Raw genomic sequence first — 25379 nt, 5'->3', positions numbered from 1 at the left:
TCTATTGGCGTAGCTAAATTCAAGCAGCAGGTTAAAATTCACGTCCGGAGAATCGAATATGTGATATTGCACAAGATACATCAAAACATGATTCTACGAACTCAATGTTATATAGCCACTAGTAGAAACCTGACATAATCCATAAGTACTTGATTTTCTCATTCCTATACATAAAAAAGGAAGAAATACAGGAACTTCGACTGATCCTGTACCACAGAAGTAAAAAATGCTTTTCTGATACTGCAGATTTGTCACAGAACTATCACTTTTATCTACAACACGATATGAAATTGGATGAAAACTTTGTTTAAAGTAACTAACAATTACCTCCCTCAAGGATAAACACTGTTGTTTCATGCTATGTAATTACAAGTCAAAAACTGTGATAATTTTCATCTATCAGACCTTTAAAAAATCAACACTGAATTGTGACAATACTTGAAACTCAACAGCAATCTCTAAATTATTAAATTAAAAGAAGGTAATAAAAATTACATATTCTATTTGTAGTTAACAGCTTTATAATTTTAAAACTAAGTGTTTAAAACACTATTTTAAAAACTTGATGTTAGAAATTATATTTTAAAAAAAGTAAAAGTGAGCATTTAAATGATTATTTATGACCAGTCGGAAATAATAGTAATAATAATATGATAGAACAAAAACTAAAAAGCTTACAGAAGCCTAGAACAGACACCCAGTTCTACATATAAATAACAATGGAAATATAAACATATTTCACATTAGGCTGAAACTGAAACATCAGAATATTTGGATTAGAGTAGTACATCTACAGTATATCTTTTATAAAAATTAAATAGACGTCTGCTACACCGTAACGAAAAGAAGGCTGTACCGTTTGAAATGAATCACTTAACATAGATAGTACCTACCTCGAACAGGGTTTTTGTCACGCCACTATGAATAAAATGGACATCCTAAGGAGGAGAGGGGGATCAAAATACAAACCAAAAACAGAGAACATCAGAAGCACCTCAAGCTAGGAAGGTTAAAATCACTATATAAACTCCTCATTAAAATTAAACGGACAGGTGCCTTTTCAGTAACTTTTTCGGGCTATCAACCAGGTGAAGGTATTGACATCCGGCTTTTCGAAAGCAGACATCGCATTCATCTTCAGGGATTGTAATGTAAGAGACCGGATGCAAGGCAAGGCAATGTCGGTTTCCCCAAAAGGGAGGAGGAACGTCTAGTCATCAGATTACTTTATCCAATGTGTTCTTTGCATATTTTAGCACTTCTATTTTTGATGATACAACACAATTATTTTCGAGGACGTCTAGGGAACAGTGGTTGTGGGATTCTTCTGATTGCGTATTCTGCTAGTGTTTCCATTTCTTCCAGGGGCTCTTCGTTTTTGTTGAATTGCCTGTGCCTTCAATGGATATCTGCAAAGCAGGAAACTCCCGTATTCAATTCAGAAACTGTTGGTGTGTGGTATTATTAAATTATTATATATATTTTTTTAGGGTTGCTATGTGCTGTTATTTTTCCTTTACTTCTTTGGTGGTGAGTGATCTTAGTTGATTTGATAAAAATCTCACCATTCGTAGACATCAGTATATTGAGATCCTCGTTAAGAATTTGTTGGGAAGCTCGTTGAATGGCCTTGGTCAGCAGAGGATGTTGAGCTGAAGCAGTAATCGATAAAATGGAAGATATCCACTTCATAATCTTCTGTGTAGCAGTTTGAATGACTTCTTGAAGGATCAAGCTTATTGGTTTAGTTCTTGGTGCTTACTCTTCTGATTGGGTGGTCGCTTTCTTGTTGAGTTGCAATTGGAGAAGCTGCTGTCTGGAATTGAGCCTGATAAGAGCCAGTATCAATGTTGACTGGTGTCGGTTTGGTGGTAATGATGTTGGGAATGCATTTGTAGACAGTCTGAATTGGTTTTCTGGGGTAGCGACTATGTCCAATTCGGTGATGGATGAGTTTGCAGACGGCACAGAACTTTGGGTTGATAGGCATGTTGCACTTCTCATCATGACTCCCTGTAGCAAATCTTGTTAACATATAAGTGAGTAGGATGATCGTACATACAACAATTCCAACATGGTTGTGATCTAGCAGTTGCCTTCGATGCTTCAATCTTGAGGTAAGTCTGGAACATCTAGATTCCATTCTTGAATTGATTTGTGCAGGATTTTTGAGAAGAGTCGGATTAGTCGTACAGGACCATTCTTGCCGTTTATTCTGACGAGATTTTCAAAGTCCATTTCCAGTTTGGTGACTTCAGTCTTGATGCGTTGTAATGGGATCTTGGGGTCTATCCTTTTGATGACGCATGTGTATGTGGTGTATTTAGTTCTTTGATGGTAGAGAATTATTGATTAGTGGGTCTGCGTCAGAGTTCTTCCTGGTAGACTGCTTCGTGTCCTGTGACTGTTCTATGTTACTATTTTTCTTTGGTTGCTGCTGGGAGTTACAAATGTCTTGTGCGGTTCTTTCTTCTGCGTGTACTTGTGGTGTTTTGTAAATTGTATGGGAGTGCTTGGTTCTGATTGGTTCCTCGCTTCTTCCTGAATGCTTGGTTCTGATTGGTTCCTCGCTACTTCCTGAGTGCTTATTTCTGATGGGTTCCTTGCTTCTTCCTGCGTGCTTGCTTCTGATTAGTCCTTTTCTTCTTGAGTTCTTGTTTCTGATGGGTTTCTCGCTTCACCCTGTGGTCGGATGTGGGAGGGTAGGCGAGGCATGGCGGTTTCTGAATTTTGTGCGATATAGTCAGCTTTGGTCCTTGACAGGGTCGCATCTTTTCTTCTTTGTTCGTCTTCATTGATGGTGTGTGGCAGAGTTTCACTTAGGGCTGTCTTTGGTGTATTCTAGAGTTTGTTACTTGCTGGAGGGGATGTGGGTAAGTTTTTCTTCTTTCGGGATGTGGTTTGCTTTGGAGAGAATACTCTGCTGGGTGAGATGTATATGGGTTTTGTTGCATCCCTTCCTTTTCTATTTGCGGGGTGGGGAGATTCAGTGGTGTGTTGTCTTTTTATTCTTCCGATGATACTGTATTTTCTTCTTTCCAGCTGTGTATGACTTCATGTTCTGCTGATCTTAGGTAGGCATACCATGTACGGGGACGAGTGCAGAAACACAGTGATGGCTCAGTAAAGCGCCTTTAGTGGATGTGCCGACTTGAGGATAGACTTCTTATTGCTTGTCATGGATACTGTAGTGCGTTCAGCCTATTTCCTGTCCATTTTTCCCTCAGTATCTCTTCTATGGTAGTGACGTGTCTGGTGAATTTTGGTGCTACATTGTGTACAATAGCCTTGAGGCCAGTTTCGTATTGCGCGTAGCGGTGTGCGTTCAACAGCGTAGGAATTCCGTTTTCTTGCTGCGTGCTTCTTGGCTCTTGATTGCTCTTCTGTGTGGGGGTTGGGTGCTATTTTCGTTACGTCGTTTGACCATGTTGAGGTTTGTGAAGTTATTTGTGGCCCTGAAAAAGCCGGATGTGAGAGTTTCGGTTTTGGAGTGGGAATAGAATGATATCTGATAGTTTTGGACGTATTCTTGTGTGTTTGTCTCTATGCGATTTAAAAGAAACAGTGCTGAGTTCCTGTCAGCCGACTGTCGGCAAAGCTTGTTCAGTCTATACAGTCAGAGATAATCTTGGTCCGCGAGAGGGGGTCCAGCCGACAGAAAAACAGTACCTATTGCTAATAAAAAGCCGCTTGTGTAGTTGAAAGTTGTGTTCTTCAGTTTTATTTGTGAAAAGTATCACTGAGCAGCCTATCTGACAAGACTGGCTGCTTGCTCTCTTCTGTGATACATTCCTTCAGTTGGCACCGTTAGGTTCCGAAGTATTAACTGCAAGTCATGCTGATTCGAAGTTCTGTGTCGAAATCTCAATTGCCGTTGAATTTCTTCTTCAACTACACACAATTCCGAAGTTCTTTGTGAAACTAAATTGTAATTGTGAATGAGGGACGGGAAAATAAATTACAGGTAAAGAGGGCCCCTTAGCAAGAAAGCTCGTTCCCTTGAGTGATGCACCAACCTATATCTACGTGCACCTCCTACATGCAGTTAGAAATCTAAAGTAGCATGTCGAATGTTGTTTCGCGCCGTGTTTTTTATCCTAAGACATTTACCGGACAATGTGTGTTAGAGAAGGAAAGAAAGGTAAAAAAGAAGACAGGAAAGCGAGTGAAGAATTTTTCATCTCACCACTGGCTTGTGTAGTAGGAGGAAAACCCCCGGAAACACATGGAGTCCAGGGAAACCTCCTTTATTGGTCATACAAATGCTCAAGTTATTTACATGGTAAACCACACAGACAAGGGGGGGGGAACCATGTAAAAAGCATATTTTACTGTCTGTAATTATTTTAAACTTTAAAAGCTGGGTGTGATTTTAATATGTTAGATGTCTGTAGTTTGGTGGGCTAGTTTGGTTAGTGGAACATGATGTAATATTTTAAGCATGGAATTTGGGCTTCTTCCCCTTCATCCCGTTGTTGCCTGGTTTGGTTTTGTCTCAGCCGGTTTCTTCCTCTCCGTTCTTGGACTGTAGGCGTGCGTTTAGGATTTCCAGTGTGGCAATTTTGATATCTCTAACTAGTTGTCTGCTGGTTTCTTGGTTAGTACGCTGGAAACCCACATAATGATCTTATTTGTGGCTTCTTTGATAGCTTCATTCACGTATTGTTTGACGTGATCTGGTACTGATTCTGGTTTCTGCTGTTATGGTTCTTTGGCTTGTTGTCTTGTCTTCTGCTTTTCTTGTGGTGTATGTGTCACATTTTGTTGATCGTGACGTTGGCTTTCCACGGTATGCTTCTGTGTGAAAATCGTTCTTCTTTGCTGGGGAGGCTCTGCATGACGAGGCTGTTTGGGGAGATGCCACTTCCGGTCCGATGTCCGTCCCTAGCACACGTTGTGAAGAACATTTTTAAACAGGTCTGTTGCAGGTGTCACTATGTGCTTCCTCACAACGGAAACAAACTCTTGATTGGTTACACTGCTGCCTACGGTGTCTATACTGGTAACAGTTCCAGCATGGGTCTGGTCTTGCCTGTGGTGCTTTCCGTTTATGCGTATTCCATGCATTATGAGAAAATGAATCTGCTCTTGATTTGTTGTGAAGACCGTAGTAGCGGGAGTGGCCCATCTGCTGATTTTATTCTTATTATGTTCGAGAATACAATGTTCTGTTTGCGAAACTCTAGTTTGATGGGTTCTAAATCTTCTTCTAGTGGTACCCCTTTTATTACATAAGTAAACGTTGGGTTTTTGGCTTCTGTTTGCAGTTGGGACCATTGCTTTTTTCTCTACTGGGCCTGGAAAGGGTCGATTCTCCTGACATTCTGGTTGAGCTGTATTTCTTTTTCTGGATTTTACTTCTTTGAAGCTCCCAGCTTTGTCTTCTTTATTGTGGCTCTGAGAAGGACCACTTTCTCTATTTCTGCTCTTGGTAGGCATAGGTTTTTTTCTAGCTGTGCTTTCGACGGAAACTTTCTGACAAAAGCATCGACTTTCTCTTTAAAATCCGGGCTGGCATACAAGTCTTCCTTCTTTTGTCGTTGCTGTTCCTCTTCTTGGTTTTTCACCTGTTTGGTCTCTCTCTTTGTGTGCTGGTTGGTTTCTCATCTGTAAGATTCCTTCTGTGTAAGTGTAGTTCTGTGGCTCTGGAAAGGGCCACTTTCTTCTAGTCCTTCTTCAGAGCTCGGCATCTCCTTCCCATTATCCATCACGAAGTCGACACCAAAATCTTCGTGGTCGAAATGCGTAGAAATAGCTCTCGAACAACCTAAAAGGGAAAATTTATCATAAATCTCCTTTTTCTGACTTGGGTTACTTTCATTCCAGAAGCGTCCATTTTCTTCTTTATCTGGCTAATATCGTCTGAGGTCTGAAATCTGTGGCCGACGGAGTACGTCACCAGGGGTAGCGGTTGCTCTGTTCGTTCTCTGGTTCAGCTATGACAGTTTTCTCTGGTTCCGGGCGCTGTGGCTGCTCTTTGCTTGTGTGTTTCTCTGCGGTGGGGTTCTCTTGTCCCTCCTTCTTCTTAGCTGATCGTTTGTGCTTTGGCATCTCGGACTGTTATCGGTCTATTGTTTGAGAGTGTGGCTCTAAAAAGGGCCGAATAACTATATTGGGATTTTGGACCTAAAGAGGACCTTACTTGATCTACTTTCAGTGTGTTTTGTCTCTGCGAACTAAAAAGAATAGCACTGAGTTCCTGTCAGCCGACTGTCGGCAAAGCGTGTTCAACCTATACGGCCAGTGTGAATCTTGGTCCGCGATAGGGGGTACAGCCGACAGAAGAACAATGACTATTCCTCATAGAAAGCAATGCGTGTAGGTCTATGTTGCGTTATTGAGTTCTTATTGCGTAAATTTTCTCTCAGCAGCCTATCTGAACAGACTGGTTGCTGGCTCTCTTCTCTAAAATATCTCCTTCAGTTGGCACGTTAGGTTTCCGGAGTATTCAATTGCAGGCCATGCTGATCTCAAAGCTCTATGGCAACGAAATCTTCAACCGCTATCTCCTCTCTGTGCTCACTACTGCTTCGCTTACTACACACGAGCGACCTCTCTCTGTGATCTGTTCCCAAGGGACTGGAGATGTGAGCATGTGTATATATAGAGACTATTTAGGGGCAGATCCATGAATGAGGGCTTGTGATTGGCTGAGGAAAATGAAGCCTTCTGGTTGGTTGAGGGATGCTGGCTCCTGTTGTCGCTACAAGAAATCGCTATGCTGAATGTCTGTTTCTGTTACTGAAAAGGGCTCAGCAAATTGGGCTGATTTGAAACTTATTGTCTCCATTGAGACTGTTCCTCTCCCGGGAGATAGTTATGAATTCCTTTATTGTTCTTTCCCAAAAATTACTGCACTTGGCTACTACGGTTGTATTTGTAAAATCAATTCTGTGTCCAATCTCTAGGCTATGTTCTGCTAGTCCTGACTTTTCGCGTTGCTGATGTCTTATGTAGCTGTTGTGTTATTTGCATCGTTGTTCTAGTGCACGTCCACTCTGTCCTATGTATGCTCTGCCATTCACATGGTACACGGTAAACATCAGGGGTGTGCAGGTTAAGGTAGTCTTTCACTGGTTTGAGTAATGATCTGATGTCGGTTGGAGGTTTATGAAGAATTCTTATACCATGTCTGGCAAGTAATTTGCTGAGTTTCCCGGAGGCGCGGCCGATGAAAGGCAATATGATAGTAGAGAGATAATCCTCACTATTAAGTTTTTTGATCACTTTGTGTTGCGAAGTAACGGCCCTTAAATTTCCCCGGTCACTTACGGACAGGTGCCTTGCATTTTCGGTAATTCCACTTTTAAAGAAGAAAGGGGTAATTGCTAACATTTATATTTCCACATTCAAATAGACGTAATTTGTCCCATTATCATGATGAAACAGCTGAAAGGTTTGAATGAATTTTTGAACATAAAGCTATTCTCGAGTCGGGTCACTTTTATTAAAATACGTATCCTAAGAGAAGGGTGTTTAAAATACATGCCGAAAATATAGTGTCTCACAAGCCCCTCATGGTAGGGAGATGAAACTTGGTATATAGACTATTTATTAAAAACAAATGAACACATACCCCAGCGTTTTCGAATCGCTTCTCAGGAAAGGAGCAATTTCTATAATATATACGACATTGTTTATCTTATCACGGCAAAATACTCAACCGTTTGAAATGAATTTCGGAACTTCACTCGGACCAAGCTGGACTTATTTAGGTTAATTTCATTAAAATGCGTATCCTAAGGGAAAAGGAGGAAAGGCACTTTCAAGTATTTTCCATAAACTTGTGCTTCCAGCGCAAAGAATCGACATTTCAGGAAGTTCACAATAAAATAACAATTATCAAACCAATCTTCTATTTTATTTACAGAAAATGTTTTTACATTATTTTAACATTTATTTCTGATACAATAATGAAAATTTCTAAGACGTGGGAAAGCCTTTTACACACAAAGTTAATACACAAAAACAGTCGCTAATGAAAATTATAACTTAGATTTAAGCCTATCATATTCCAAGTAACAACGGTATTCATTATATATAGTTTAAAATTTTTGTTGGAAACTAATTTACAATAATTTGAAGAATAATCAAATAAATACGCCAGTTTCTAGCCATCTCCAATTTTCATTATATGGACAAAAAATCTGTACTCTTAAATCCTGAGTTTTGAATACCTGCAAAGCATTTAATAACAATACAGTTTCAATGCATATGTATATGTGCATTTATTTAACATATCAAATTTAAACTATGATTTATGTAGTTATCAAATACGAGAAACAATCGAAAAGTCTTTGTACCTATTTATTTTTGAGCGCGTAATATATCTTATTACATAATCACGATACACGAGCGATGCGGTAGGCTTTTCTTGGCTCGGTCCCAGTGTATCTTCCAATTTATTCCACCGTATGGTGCTGTTATCAGTTGCCAAAGATGGTCGCAGAGCTCAGGACATTCACGCTATATGAGCAGCGAAGTGTTATTAGTTTTCTATGGGGCAAGGGAAGCACAGATATTCCCAGAGAAATGGAGTCGGTGTATAAGGACAAATGTTTAGCAGTGCGAAGTGTGAAATGGTGGTACAACGAGTTTGAAAATGGGCGGGACAATGTCCAGGACAATGAGTGATCGGGTCGATCTTGTTCCCCACTAACTGACACCGGACATTACATGTATTGACGAAATGGTGAAAGCGGATCGACGCGTTCTTCTCAAAGACATTGCCAGCGAACTTGACATTTCCTATGGTAATGTTTATAACATTTTCCACGATTCGTTGGAACAGCCTTCTTTAGTCTCTGTGCGTAATCATGTGACGTAAAAATCTAGTTGGGACACCGCAAGGTGTCAAGTCAGTGGGTTCCTAAACTTCAACAAGAGCAAGCGAATGATCATATCACTGAGCCATTTCCAGCGTTACATAGACGAGGGCAACTGTTTCCTGAACCTCATTGTCACCGGCAACGAAACGTGGATACTGCATTATACTCCCGAATCAAACCAGCGGAGTATGGTGTGGGAACACCACAGGTCGCCAATAACGAAGAAACTCCGAATAATACCATTGACCAGTACACTAATTCTCACAGTTACTTGGAACGCTACTGTCGCACACTTTCTCATCTGCGAGCAGCCTTTTGGAAAAAAAAAAGTGTCAGGGTAGTCGGGATGTTGACAATGTGGTTTTCTACGTGGGAACGCAAAACAACACGTGGTGAACAAAACAATTGCCAAACTTCACTCTTGGGGGTGGAGGATTATGGAGCATCTTACAGTCCAGATTTTGCCCCTAGTGATTACTATATTTTCCGTCCCTTGAAGAAGTTCGTGGCAGAACAGAGGTTCACAAACGACACCAAAGCGCAGAAAGTTGTTCGTTCCGTGATCAGCCGCTCACTTTCTAAGCAGGAGCATCAAGAAACTTGTGTTACGGTGAGACAAGTGCCTCAACAGATGTGGTGATTATGTGGAAAAATAGACAAAGGTGCATAGAACAATGTGTATATTTTGTTTTTCGTTTATGGTTTGTAAACTGGCAGTAAATCCATAGGCGAAAAGACTTTTCAACTTTTCGTCGTATATACAAAATAATATGGCAATATTCATATGTACTGCAACTTGTTGAAAACAATACTTTACTGTATGAATTACCAGAAGTTTAGAAAATACAAAAATCGCAACACTGTTTTGAAGTGCGACCAGTTTCTAAAATTTACACATATACAATAAGCAAATAGCATACAGCATTATTATACAATAGAAGCAAATCTTGTTATAGTAAATACGCAAAGCTCCACTTTTAATTTACACACACATAAAAGTTCACAGAGTTACCCGTAACTAGTGGCACTATTATAAAAAAACAGAGAAACTACAAAAGTATTCAGATGTGTATCAGTGGTTATTTATAAATGCACTTCAGAACGTATACCTAAGTAAAGATGATATTTACGTACAAGCATACGAGAATGATTACAAAGAAACTTCGAAAAACACAAATTATAATTTCGGTTTGAGTCTGTCATATTTTAAGTAACGCAAAACTCATTACATATAATTTTGAAGACCCCGTTGGAAACTAATTCACAATAATTTGAAGAATACTCAAATAAATATACTTTTCTCAATACCAAAGAAATGCAAAGTAAGCAGCATTTCCTTTAAGGGACAAAAATGTTTAGGCACGAGAAAAAAATCTCTAATCTATCTATCTGTTCCCTCTTTTTTTTTTTTTTTTTTTTTTTTTTTTTTTTTTATGTCTGGCACGATGAAATGGCTGGCAATTGGTTTCATATTGGAGTGGCACCCTCAATATGTCTACAGTATGTTATGCTCTCTCAAAATACTTACTATCAAGTAACATTCTCCTCTTTCAATTCAAAAGTAAGTCTGCATATTCGTAAAAATGTGAACAGGCCTTTGACAGTTCAGCAAAACGCTACCGTGTCACTCTTTATCTGCACGTTTACGTCTCCCTTTTTCGATCGTTTATCTGCGTCATCGAAAGCCAATGACATATCAGTTCGGCATATGACATATCGGAGATTCATAGTCCCACAGCAACGTGCTTTTCTTTGTTAGTTATTCATAGATTGACTTACGTTTAATTCCTTGTATTTGCCTACTCATACGAACTACTAACTGTGAACAGCAAAGTTGCCTCTTGTTCATCTGCATATTGATATGCAGATGAGTGCACAGTTACCTATCAAAATGTAAATGTTATTCAGTGAACTTTTGTGATTTTATTAATTAATTGATATATTAAATAATTTAGGGATTAGTTAATATATCACACAGTGACATTCGACAGTATTAGTATAATAATGTGTAGAAGTAAATAACATGTGTGGTAATTTATTGGTATAATTTTGACATGCTATTAGTGCATTTAAATATATTTTACAATTTTTAATGGAAGTCATAGGTGGAACTAATAACGTTAGCCATCATTACGGACATTAATGGCAATTTTAATTAGCAATTTGAAAAAAACTAACATTTTAATACTGAATCCACGATGGAACTTGGAATCTAAAGAGAGCTAGAACAGAAAGTTTTTTTTTTTTTTTTCCTGGAGGCAGCTTTCTGTATCATTCACCTGCATTCAACTGTTGCTAGCTATGTATTCAACAGATGGCTAGTTTGTATCTGTAATAGAAGAGTAATTCTATATGCTAACCTACTTGAGCTGCAGCAAGAAAAAGGAAAGGTGGTTGGTTTCTCTACCAGCCCACTCTGCTAGATGCCATTGTCTCGAATATCATATAACTTTTAGCAGAACTCTTCCTCTCTGTTTCACCCTATGAAGATTATAAAACGGAAGAACGTCAAACACGTCAAACCAGTGTAGCCAGTACAAAAAGTGCACTTTTCTGTTAGAAAGGATGAAAGACTAATGTCCCTTTATCCAATTTTATGTATGGTCAAACGGCAAAGCAGAATGAAAAGATTTTCGGTTTATATTAGACCCCAATCCCAACTGAGATGCTATCATATCACATTGATTATAATAGTATACCAAGGAGGAGTAGGAGGAGTCTGAATTTTAGCGTTTTTTATAATTCCCTTCTGATTCCAGACCCTCCTAACACTCAATTTTCTTACACACACCCTTGATAGAAAAGGAACCCAATTCTATCTTCAAATCCAATTATATGAATCAGTATCATATGTTTACTGGATCATTTTTTATTTATTTATTTATTTATTTTTTTTTAAAGTTAGGTTTGCTGATTTATTTGTTTCTTTTCAAAATACGAAGTAAACATATTCTCATGTCTGGTTTTGTAAAATTTCATTGTTTCGGAGTTTTGATCATGACAATTAACAAAATAGACATGCTTAATCCTTCTCTTCTGGGCGCCGCAGTCCCTTCCGATAAATAATACAGCGTGTATTTTTTTTTTTTTAAAGCAAATTGATACGTACAAATGAAGGTTGAAAGAGAGGAGACCATTAAACCAGTTTATTATCACTAATAGTTGAGTTACAGAATACATTGCTTTGTGAATACACCCCTTTTATTTTGAACATCCCCATAAGTAACAGTTCCTAGAGTACGTACTGATTCACTTTTTAGTAGGAGGGCGGGCTTTTAGTATATGACGAGTTGGTAGTGGGTTGATATGTAAAAATAATCGAAAACGATTGATATTGGTGTCGAATCCGTAGTTTGGTGGTCACTGACATGGATAGTAACTCTCCCGAAGCTGTTCTAGTCTAAGCTTAGCCCCCATCCACATGGTGGGTATGAAAATTAAAATGTCCAAACTCACTAAAATTAGTGTAGAACTCATAGTTTTCGGGGTCGCCAGTTGAATAGTGACCATCTCCAATCTGTCCAATAAGGTTTTATCGTCTCGTCTCGATTATGGAAGACTTAGTTCTCGTTTTGATTATCGAAGGATTAGTTCTCGTCTCATCTCAAAATTTACTCGGATTGTTTTGTAAATTTATTTATGCCCTGATTTTTCTTAATTTCATGCAAAATTTATGAGATTCCCTCCTCATCACGAGAGTTTTACGAAAGGTGTAGTATAACAACAATTTAAACTATGTTAATTTTTGTAGCAGTAGTGTGGCCAGGAAGGATCCGTGGCTATACACCCTCAGAAAGTTTTTTTTTCTTTTAATCCTGCATTATTATTTTTGTCAAAGTTGTACCTAGCCAAATTTAAAATTGTCAAAGTCAATAGCCTATGCTATTCTTATTTTTAATACACTGTATTTTTTGGTGTATTTTATTGATATTTATGATGTAAAACTTGTTTAAATGCGCTTACCCTTTCTCTATTGAAAGTCTTTAAGCAAAACAAAATTTGCTTAAACAAGTCATTGAAGTGATGGGGGAATATAAAGGCTAAAATTCGTAATTGAAAAAAAAGCCTAAAACGATGTTTACGGGGGAGGGTTTCCGGAACACCCACTATCCTATGTGGTATTCCATACTACTAGTGCGAAAAGAAATAACGGTTTTTCAGTTTTCGAAAGAACCGACAGATTTTTAAAAAACCGGGAAGATTATAAAACAGTTCTAATTTTCAGAGAAAATTGATTCAAATTTAAGAACTGTCGCGTTTGTAACTTAAGCCGATTTTTAATAGAAAAACGAACCGTTTTTTAGCAGAAAATCGAACCGGTTTAAAAACAAAAACTGTTTTGGTGAATTCGGTTAGTGACAATTTAAAATGTTATTGAAGATTGTGGTAAAAATAAACTTTAGTGTTAACTTGCGCGGTAGCTTATAATTGTTCGTGTGTCCAGCGTAGCTGGTACGTTCAGCTAGTATATTAATGTAAGTATTTGAAATCCTAACTGTAGCCGACGATAGAAGGAGAAGCATGACACAAGTAAGATTGCCAGATTTACTCACTCAAATATCAGTGAATCGGAACACTTGTAAAATGTAGCTACCTTTGCAGTAGATACACAAAGAAAGTAAGACAGACTGTTACATAATAACAATAGAGGTACCGTAAACTGGGTATACTTTGGCCCTTTTTTTTTTTTTTTTTTTTTTTTTTAAATTTTCAAAATTCCCATTCTAACATCTCCTAAGATTAGGGAGGTAATTTAATGATATTTCTCCTTGTTAAAAAGCAGTAAACACTCAGTGTGACCAAGAATGATGATTATAGTTCTAATTTTTTGATGCCATGCAAGATTTTTCATGATAGGGGTAACTTTAGCCCATTTGCCAAAATGACTAATTAATACACGAAAGTATTATTGTAGCACTGTATTTAAGTAGCAGAAGAGAAGACCAGAGTATAGTAAATACATTGGTGAAATTATCAATGTTTTTTACTCAATTTCAGTAGAACGAGAAATGTCGTCTGATGAAAATATCTGTATTCTACTTGGGTGAATACGAAATCATCTAAGCGAATGAATACTTAATATCCGAAAATAAGAGCACCATATTCTTCATTGCGGTAGAGTACTTTAGCGGTACTATACTGCTCAGTTTTAGGAAGAAAATTCTTGCAATTCAGGCATTGTATAATATCCTCTTTTAGAAGCTATTACATCGCACCATTTGTACACCATTTCATCTTTAATATTGTGGCATTAGCAACACAGAAAATATGGGCCAACGTTTTCCCCAAAATTGGGTCAATGTTACCTTACACAATTAAACGCTTAATAGTTTGTGTGTAATTGAACAAACATTTAAGGCGTTAGCATATTAATATTCGCCAATGAACATGTTTTTATATTTTACTTACTTGTGCATTCAGGATGTGTCACTTTAATGCAATGAACAAAAGTTGTGGAACTTGAAATATGATAAATGTTTACTTGCTAACAATTGCTAGCATCTGGAAACAAATCCAATGTGTTTTCATGTGTTTTCAATGTTGTAATACTTCGATCCACAACTCTTCTTACAGATAGAAACCGTAATAATCATGTAGAAAGAATTCAAATTTTTCTGTTCCTTTGGGCCAAAGTTGCCTTTAAAGGGCCAAAATATACCCAGTTTACGATATGCAAACTCATTCTTTATCAGTTAAACTTCTTACGATACGGTAAGTTTGGCAACATGAACTCAGTTATTGCCACGTCGGCGGAAGCGGGATGACAGTTTTGATTCATTGTAATCTGTGACAGTTCAGTGCGCGTTTGTTCTGTTTTGTTTTATTTTGTTATTTTCTTGTTATAGTTATTTCGTGTGTTATTTGTGTGTTATTATTAGTGTTGTTATTAGTTAATTTTGTGTTTAACTGTTATAGTGCTATTTTTGGAGACAGTGGCTGAAAATTTCCACAGTTATAAGAAGCAAAGAAAGAAAGAGAAACCTCTTTCTACTGGTGAAAAACCCATGTTATTAAAGGTTTATTCATATTTTCGAAACCAGACAGTGAAGCTGGAGAGAGGGTTTGTCAGCTCAAGGCACCTCTGGAAAGGGGGGTGGAGGGTGGAGAGTAATAGTGATTCATACCATGACTGACAGTGGGTTAATTCCTGGAGCTGACCTTGTTTTTCACGGCACAAAAACAGGTGATTATCACGGAGAATTAGATGCGAACAACATTTCTAAGAAAAACACCTCCCAAATGTAATACCAAATGCCGTGATTGTTATTGATAATGACCCCACACACTCAGTAAAAGACGGAAAAATCACTACGAAATCATGTACTAAAAAAGAAATTGTAGAGTGGTTAAAAAATAAAGGTGTTGAATGTGATTCAAATTGGAACAAATTTGAAGTAATAGAAATATTAAATAAAGTTGCTTCTAACATAGAAGTCTCCTACAGAATAGACCGCATTGGAAAGGAAGCCGGACATGAAGTTCATCGTTTCCCACTTATCATTTCGAACCCTCTCTTACTGAACTTGTGTGCAGTAAAGATTTGGGTGTTTCTTGCCTCCAGGAGTAGATCACGTATGGTAATTACACTTTCTGTTCTTCTTCTTCTAGCGCTGTTTGGTTTATGTTCCTCTTATATATTTTCTCAAATCGGCCGCCTTCCACTCATAATAAGTGGCAACATCGCGCTGTAAGACGTCTCGTTGAACGTCACTTCCGTTTTATAATCTTCCTACGGTTAGACCGAGAGTCGAAATATTGAGGTTGAATAAAACAGTCTTCCACACCTTTGAAAAGAATTTATGCAGTAAAGATTTGGGTGTTTCTTGCCTCCAGGAGTAGATCACGTATGGTAATTACACTTTCTGTTCTTCTTCTTCTAGCGCTGTTTGGTTTATGTTCCTCTTATATATTTTCTCAAATCGGCCGCCTTCCACTCATAATAAGTGGCAACATCGCGCTGTAAGACGTCTCGTTGAACGTCACTTCCGTTTTATAATCTTCCTACGGTTAGACCGAGAGTCGAAATATTGAGGTTGAATAAAACAGTCTTCCACACCTTTGAAAAGAATTTATGCAGTAAAGATTTGGGTGTTTCTTGCCTCCAGGAGTAGATCACGTATGGTAATTACACTTTCTGTTCTTCTTCTTCTAGCGCTGTTTGGTTTATGTTCCTCTTATATATTTTCTCAAATCGGCCGCCTTCCACTCATAATAAGTGGCAACATCGCGCTGTAAGACGTCTCGTTGAACGTCACTTCCGTTTTATAATCTTCCTACGGTTAGACCGAGAGTCGAAATATTGAGGTTGAATAAAACAGTCTTCCACACCTTTGAAAAGAATTTATGCAGTAAAGATTTGGGTGTTTCTTGCCTCCAGGAGTAGATCACGTATGGTAATTACACTTTCTGTTCTTCTTCTTCTAGCGCTGTTTGGTTTATGTTCCTCTTATATATTTTCTCAAATCGGCCGCCTTCCACTCATAATAAGTGGCAACATCGCGCTGTAAGACGTCTCGTTGAACGTCACTTCCGTTTTATAATCTTCCTACGGTTAGACCGAGAGTCGAAATATTGAGGTTGAATAAAACAGTCTTCCACACCTTTGAAAAGAATTTAGCGTCTCCAGCTGGTTGAGCGTCTCGTGGCTTAGATTTTCAACGAAATCCCTGAAACTGGCGACCGATCCTTGGTTTTTCCAGAACGCACGATTTACTAAGTTTTAGGAAATATTACCAATGCTGTCGTATATCAGGGTAATGTTCTTGGAATTAGTGCGAAAATTCTTTGTTACATTAATCACCGTGGTTCCTTTCACCTGAGTGATTTACTCGATTACTTCAAAAGAATAGCTCTGTCGTAGAGGGGTTCTCATGTTTTGAAGAAGCAGACGAAAAGCTGTTTACCAACACGAGAAATGATGATATCCTGTTAATAAAGCATTGTCATGGGTTGTCATAATAACTACTTTATCATTGTACAGTCCGCAGCAAAAAATCCTTCAACATGAGCAAGTAAGTTTATTTTGAAACGACGAAGTCTTTTGCTCCAAAATAAGTGTGCAGGGGAGGACGCCGAGGTTTCTCCTGGCGTGATTCGTGCCACTTAAAACGTTATGTTGATTCCCTGCGCTGTTAGGCGTAGTTTCACAATATACTTACATGTTTATGTTGCAGGTTTTTTGCTGCGGACTGTACCGTATGTGGTTTGCTACCACAGTCTGCAGTGAGTCATTTTATTAACCAAACAAACTTTAACCAACTGCAGACACAAAGGTAGGAGTTTCTCCTTACCTCTGTAGGTGAAAGTGGTGGCAGCACGTCTCTGGCCGGTTTCATGAACAAGGGAGTTCAATGAACGTTATGCATAGTGTTGTATTCAAATATAATTTATCTGCTTAAATGATATTATAATTTATTGTGGTGCATATCTAAAGAACAGGAAAGAAAAAGGAAGAAGATAGCATACACTGCATTGCAATAACGTTATTTGGTAAATAGCTACAGAATGAAATATGTAACTGTTTTAATTTTTCATTGCTCGAAAAGCAGAGAGGCTACCCATGGAGAAAGACCTCGGGGGTGAAGCTATTTGCGAAGCAGGTAGGGTCAGGGCGAGCATCTGCCCGGTCTTCTGTTTTGGAGAAGGGAGATTGTCAACCCACGGAGGAAGGGGGACTAATTAAGTTTTAGGACAGAAGACAATGTCACGGCGAGCGTTTGGTCTTTATTCTCTTTGAGATTATTTTTTCTCTCAGAGCGGGAGTGCGGATTCGATAGCGAGTATCGGTGTGATCATATTATAGTTGCCGAAGTTATCTAGTGTTTGCTCCTTGAGAAGGGGGACAATGGTGTGGAACTTTAATTAAAAGAAATATTGTAACTTTGTTGATACCAACGAACTCTCCAAATACAGAGTGATTTTTTTTCACGCCCTACATCAATATGGCAGTATCATACATGAAACAGTGTAATAGATCTTGATAAGCCATACTCAGGAGTTCAGACAACCTCACGGTAGGCTGTTTGTCGTCAGAATATTTGAGATTGTTGTTGTCGATGTCAGGAGTGTTTGTTTGATAGATAGTAGCAGTGTTATTATATTATTGCTACTGAAGGCAGACACTTTACGAGTGAATATCTATATATATATATACGAGGATGAGTCAAAAATTTTCTACACTTTTGTCTCAATTATTCTTACATTGCGCACTTTTGTCTTCTGTCCTCGCATATTTTACTGTTATACTTTGTGGTAATGCTGTGAAAGTGTCATCTTAATTCCTCCATTTTTCTTCCTTCTGTTACAGATATATCATGGCTGCTCCATTAGAAGTTTGCACCAAAGAGGAACAACGAGCAGTGATCTAATTCCTCTGGTCGGAGGGTGTCAAAGGGCAGACATCATCGCAATATGGGAGAAGTGCACTATCACGTAAAACGGTGTTTTTGTTGCTCGAGAAGTTTAAAAGTGGTCAAACAAGTGTAACGCATGAAGAGGGAGCAGGACGGCCATCAACCTCCACTACAGATGACAACAATCAGCAAGCTCGAGAGATGGTTCTGGCGAATAGGCGAATCACTATCGATGAGGTAGCAGCTGCTTTTACAATGATAGTGTCTATTTTTGTATGTACTTTTTAAGTAATGTTTATATTTGCGGGCAAAACTGCCATTTTAAAGGCACAAGCACTTAAGAAGAAGAAGAAGAAAATATAAAGAAATAATTTAAATATTTGTATCATATCGAGCTATTTCTTAATTTGGTTGCTATGACAACTTGTTTATCTGTTTGATGTCGTTGTTATGGTAATGTAGAAAGATAGAAAGAAGGAAGAGCCATCTTGTATAGACTGAATGTATAATATTTTAATGTGACAAACACTATATATGTTGAAAGTGAATATATATATTCAAAAGTGCATAACTATGTTGTTTAATTCATGATAATCTCGTGAACTGTATAAATATACATTTCGAATCAGGGAATGTAACGTAAAGAAAGTAAATAACGTTACATATTTATATGGTGCCGAAACCGTGGAACTTTGAGATTAGTTAGAAGTAATAGTAAGCTATCTCATTTAACATCACGGATTATCTTCTACTACGCAAAAAAGAAAAATATACCGAAGACCTAAAATAAATTCCAATACAGGAGTTGAAGATGTCGATATTCCAACAATTGAGACTTCAACGGATGTAATTAATCTTTTACGTCAAGTAGGACAGCAGATGAATTCTATGACATAACAGATGGATTCCAAATTGGATGCGAGATTGGAACAAGTAACGCAGCAGATAAATACCAAATTGGAAATAACCGACAATAGGACAACAAATTATTCATAGATTTGCAGTGGTGAGAAGTACTGATGATATAGTCGAAACGCAAGTCAACGAACATTCAAACCAAATTCGAAGACTGCAAGAAGAGGTTAATACCATCAAAGAGAAAATCAATACGGCCCAGTGTAATCCTGATCCTGCTCTCAACGTTATGTATGAAGAACATAGGAGAAATGTGTCAAGACCCTGTGAAGAAGACAACAACTCATCAGAAGTCTACTCTGAAAGGGAAGATACTATTTCAAATATTGACGACGAAGAAAGATCACATCGCAGGAACGTACACACGTAAAACCCCGACATCTAAGGTATTTTAGTACTAATAATAGTCGCGTGAAATTCAGTGGAATAAGATCATTAAATTTAGCGGTAGATCTGAGGACATCCCAGCGAGCACCTTTTAAAAGAAATTGGAGGAAGAGTGTAAACTAATTAGAATAGATAAGGCTAACTTCCTCAAAATCTTACCGCATATTTTGTTACCACCTTGTTCGGTATGGTACAAAGCAATCAGAGGTAGTCTGCGCAATTATTCCGATTTTAAAAATGCGCTGTTAGCAAATTTCGAGAACGATTTTATGTTAGCAGACCGAGATGCTCAAAATAGGAACCGACGTTTTTATCCCAAAGTGGACATAAGCCTTACAGATTTTGTAATCTCTGCGTATAATGACTTGAAACAGATCAATCCATATCAGCAGGAATCATGTATTATCGCATCAATAAGAATATTATTATCGTTTAGGCTAAAGCAAGTATTGATCTCTTCGCAATGTATGAATTTTAATAACTTAATAATGATAGTTCAAAATTATGAAAGTCAGACTAGATTGCAAGGTAATAATAACAGAAATCAAGCTAACTATATTACTGTTCGAAATATCAATGTTAGAGAAGATTGTAATCATAATACGAGAGGTAATGTTAGATTTTCTCGTATTGGCAATACGACCGAATCTAATTTCAGAAGAAACAGAAATAATCATACAGCTTTTAGGAATAATGTAAATTATCGAGCTAAATTCTCGAGAACTCAAGGATTTCGTAGTAATTACATAGGTGGCAGAAATGTTCAAAATAGAAGCCAAAGAACGGGTGAAGTAAATAACATACAAGAATTTACTCAAGATTGTGTCATTCAATGCAACCTAATCGAATCTTTTGACAATGCTAATTTAAACTAGATCCGGCTGACGGAACGGGTTAAAGTCACGGCAGCAATTTATTCGCAAGAATATAAAAACAGTGATTTAAACATAAAGGACTGCTTTAAATCCTTTAAATGACAACAATCAACAATATAGTGCTTTAAATTCATATGGAAATTCTGCGATTAGCTTTTCTGTAAATGAAACTATTCCTAAAACTTTAAATTATAGTAATACGCTTCAGTATATTCCTGTAAGCAATTGCCATTGGACGTTTGATGATGATGTAGAAGATATGTGTTTACCCGATAATAATTTTGTTTTCTTAAAAACCCTTTGTACAGCTAAAATACCTATTAAAATTAATAATATCCCCGTTCAAGCTTTGATTGACACTGGCGCTTCTGTATCACTCCTTTCATATTCATTTTGGTGTGAACTCAAAAGAATATTCTAACCCTAGACTGCAAAAAGTAGACAATAGAATTTTAATTGATTATACAGGTAAACATAAGAAAGGGTTATGGGAAAGACACAAGACGTAATTACTATGCAAGACTACGGAATTTCAGTTCTTATGTTAGTTATAAAGGAATTGAATGAAAAGATATTAATAGGCCTCGATTTTCTTACGCAATTAGTTTTGGATTTTGAGAACAGGACATTTTCTATACGAAATCTTAATGATAAAATTATTCAAGATTTGATTCCTGTTAGTGAGTTTCGCTTCCCAATGTCAAGCCCTTATGCATAATGTTTTAAGTGTAAGTAATTGCGATGATAAAACAGATAGCGAGGAACATAGGAATGAAGAGGCTATTGATAAAGCGCATGGAAATTTCGTATCCCAATTGAAGGGAATTCTTTATAATCATAGAAACGTATTTTCTAAAAGACCTGGATGTTGTAAAAATTTTGTGTATGATATTGACGTGGATACCGAAACTCCTCTTGTAACGAAAGCGTATATTATACCATATAGATTTAGAGAGGAAGTGAGAAAACAAATTAGTGAAATGTTCAAGATGATATAATAAGGCCATCACAGAGCGTTCATTTAAATCCTTTACATGTTGTACCTAAGGATGGCAAACGACTGAGAATAGTACTAGATCTGAGAAAATTGAATAAACATAAAATTAAACAAGTTAGATATCCTCCTGTTGAAGAAGTTCTTAGTTCCTTGTAGGGACATACTATATTTGGAAACTTGGACTTAGTAATGGCGTATAACCAAATATTATTAGGGGAAAGTTCTAGACCATTTACAGCTTTTTCATTTGAGGGACAATTGTATGAATACAACCGACTAGTCTTTGGCTTGATTAATGGAAGTGCTGCTTTAGCTTCATGTCTAAATAAAGTGTTAGGACAAGATCCACGAGCAAACGTAATTTTTTATGCAGATAATAACTTAATTATGGGAAAAACACCAGAGGACTATTTGAAAAATTTAGATATTGTTTTGGAACGTTTGGGAAACGCTGATCTAACTTAATTTAGAAAAATCAATTTTTTTTTAAAGAAGTCTATCCAATTTCTAAGGTATACAATAGACGCTGAAGGAGTAAGCTTCAGAGAATCAAAAATTCAAGCTATAAAGGATCTGCCACCTCCAACAAATTTGAAAGAAACTCGACAAGTTTTTGGGTTATACAATTGGTTAAGAAAATCCATACCTCGGTTTGCAGAATTAGCTCAGCCTTTATTTTCTATAATTAAAAAGGAAATTCCATGGCAATGGGGTGTTCTACAAGAAAGGAGTTTTTACAAACTGAAAGCTTGTATTATGGAAAATATTCCTTTGAATCACCATAGGTTTGATCGTCCTTTTTATATACAATGCGACCGATCGTTGTCTGGAATTTCAGGTATTTTGTGGTAACCTAACCCTACTGTAGATGAACCAGCAGTCATACATTGTTTTAGTCGTACACTGAAAAGTTCAGAGAAAGGGTATACGACGACCGAAATTGAATTACTTGCGGTACGCTTTGCACTCCAAAAGTTTGCTCCATATGTAAGTGGTTCTCATTTTATAGTTTTGACTGACCATAGCTATTTATGACATCTTAGGAAAGTTCAAGGGTACAACAGTCGTTTATTGCGGCGGTCACTGGAACTTCAATCTTTTGACTTTGAAGTACAATATATTAAAGATGTAAGTAATGTTCCGGTAGATACGTTGTCAAGATTGTTTCCAGACGATAATCACCGAGTGTTATCTATAAATGGCTTGAAAATTTTACAGGATGAGATAGATAAAATATCCATAGATGAATTGAAAGAACACCAAAAGAATTATGAACATTATTCCAAAATCATATATCATTTAACTTCTTGCCCTCAGGATTGTGGTAGTCCTCGTAATTGGATTTCACTGTATCAAATGTCTAATGAAGTACTTTTGATTGAGATTTCAAATTTAAAAATAGAAAAAATTTGCTTTCCCCTGACGTTGGTGCCTTGTATATTAAAAGCATATCATGACAATTTTGGTCATTTTGGATACTAAAAGGTATATTCACTAATTAGTAAATTCCTTTATTGGAAGTCACTGAGGACGCAAATTAAGAGTTATATTAATGATTGCGAGGAATGTATGAGAATTAAGCATAATTTCCAATCTACATACAAACTAATGATGTCAATCATGCCGGAAAGACCTTATTTTTTCATTTCTATCGACTTGTACGGACCTCTTTCTTGAACACCTACTGGTGATACTTTTCTTTTGACTGTCATGGATGTTTTTATAAGATATTTAGTGGCGTATCCTTTACGAAAAGCAACTTCTTCTGCAATTGTACATCGAATCTTGAATGTGTACATATCACATTGTGGCCCAATTGCACATATTTTGTGCGATAATGGTGGACAATCTTGCAGTAATGTATTTATCCGTGCGATGAATAATGCCAATATTAAAGTACATTTTGTTACTCCATACCATCCAAATAGTTCTATTGTTGAGAATATTCATCGAAATCTTGGTATGTTATTTCGACACTGTTGCAAGAATAAACACACAGACTGGATTAAGTACGTCATGGAGATTACTTTGTAAATTATTCAGTTTCCGATACCTTGGGAGTTGCTCCTGCGAATATTCATACTGGAACTGATTCAATAAAAACCATGGAACAGCATTTTAATGTCGAACTTAATGAGAATGGTGAATTGGATTATTCAAACCTTGTCAGTTGGTACATCTTCGTAGAACACGATAATTCCTTCTGAGAAACAAAAAGATCGAGCGTCAACAGACAGGTAGATCCAAAATTCAAATCAATGATCTGTTTTTTGTGAGGTTACATCCTCGAAAGTGATGCGTCATTGAAGAGAATTTATAAGTGCGATTTATATGCTGGACCTTATTTATGTATTAAACAAGTTAACCCTAAGGTTTTCGAATTAAAGGATGTAAAGACTGGTAAAACTTTTGGGTTTACGAAAAATTGACAAACTAAAGTTATAGCATCAGTTAAAGCATACCAAAAGTAAATGGATGCAATTAGTTGAAAAGTTAGTTCCTACAGAAGTTTTATCTAAGATTAATATAGATCATATTGAAGTTTCAGATTAATCCTTAGTGTAATCAATTCTTTATTGCGTGATTATTTTTGTGATATCAATTTGTTTTTGTTTTGTTTCACTTTGAATATTGTTATAAGTTCATTGTAATTTTTACTTCGTTCACATTTTATGCAATTACATCTATGCATCAATACTAATATTGTCTATCATATTTGTTAAATATGCCCGAATAGATGAAACATGCTACGTTGTATTTTAACCCACACCAACTTTATTGTTAACGAGTATAAATGGCATTGAATTCAAGAATCTATTTAGGATCTAAAAATAACAAACATATTTACCAATTTGAAGGAAAACCAGTCAACATTAGTTTCGCCAATTTTTGGAGTTCACCCTTGTTTAGCAAGCCGTTAAAGGAACATCAACGGGAAGATCCGGAATATTATCCAAGAAGTGCAGCGAGGCCAAAGAGTTAATGAATTCTGCCTTTAGAATGGAATCTTAATGAAGAAGACCCGTGGCAGACGAGACCATGGTTGGAGGATAGTCTCCCAAAGGAAATGGTGTATTCTATCATGAAGTATTTCCATACTGATGAGATGGGAGGTTTTCACGCTGGTTATTCGAAAACTATCGCGAAAATAACCTCTAGATGTACCTGGAAGACCTTATACCGTGACGTCAGAGAATACGTGGGAAGATGTTAGCGATATCAACTCTGCAAGGACACCAACAGGAAAAGGCAAGGAGTATACTACAGTAGGAAGGTTACCGCACCGAACAACAGTTGGTATCTTGATACCGTCGGTCAACCACCAAATTCGGGACCCTACCGTCATATCCTCGTCATTACGGACGCATCATCACGGTTTGTCATGCTTCAGCCTTTGCGTTCCTTGAATTTCAAGGTTATATGTAAACACTTGATCAAGTTGTTCATGTTAGTAGGACAACCTCAGAAAATTATCCATGACCGTGCTCAAGTGTTTTGTAGTCACCATATGAAGCAATTTCTCTTCAGTTTAGGTATCCAGGATGTTAGTATAGCGCCGTACAATCCTAGTAGTAATCTTTGTGAGAGAGTGAATAGAGTTCTCAAGAATATGTTGAGTGTTTATGTTAATGAACATCAACATAACTGGGCCGAACTGTTGGACAGAATCCAGTTCACTTTAAACATCAGTAAAAGTGAGAGTACGGGATACGAGCCATCCGAATTGTTTCTGGGAAGAAAACTTTATACACCTCTTCATGTGTTGTGGGAAATAGATTTCGAAGAGTTAACCAAAGCGCAGGGTGAAGAAGAAAGGTTGAGGAGAGTCACCATCAATATTGATAAAGCATGGCGTAGAAAAGAGAAATGTTATAATAAAAGCACAGAATCATGTAATTGTTCTGAAGCTCAAAAAGTATGTCAAAAAGTTTCAAAAGGCTTCATTAATGAAACATTACACATCTAAGTTATCCCCCTTATTTCATGGGCCATTTGAGATTATTAATAAATCTACCTTAAATAC

At 37.1% G+C, this 25379-nt stretch overlaps 1 protein-coding gene across 3 annotated transcripts in view; it reads right to left on the bottom strand.

The window, feature by feature from the left end:
- Window positions 1-7839: 7839 nt before the first annotated feature.
- The window catches only part of LOC145680868 (TBC1 domain family member 19), a 193091-nt gene continuing 175551 nt past the window's right edge, over window positions 7840-25379 (bottom strand). For all 3 annotated transcript variants that reach the window (XM_081752006.1, XM_081752004.1, XM_081752005.1), the window contains exon 15: window positions 7840-8177. The gene's annotated coding sequence lies outside the window, so the exon portion shown is untranslated. The remainder of the gene's footprint in view (window positions 8178-25379) is intronic.

The sequence above is a fragment of the Thermobia domestica genome, chromosome 3 (genome assembly GCF_964235325.1).
Source record: "Thermobia domestica chromosome 3, izTheDome1.hap1.1, whole genome shotgun sequence".
Lineage (NCBI taxonomy): Eukaryota > Metazoa > Arthropoda > Insecta > Zygentoma > Lepismatidae > Thermobia > Thermobia domestica.
This window is presented reverse-complemented; position numbering and strand designations above follow the sequence as displayed.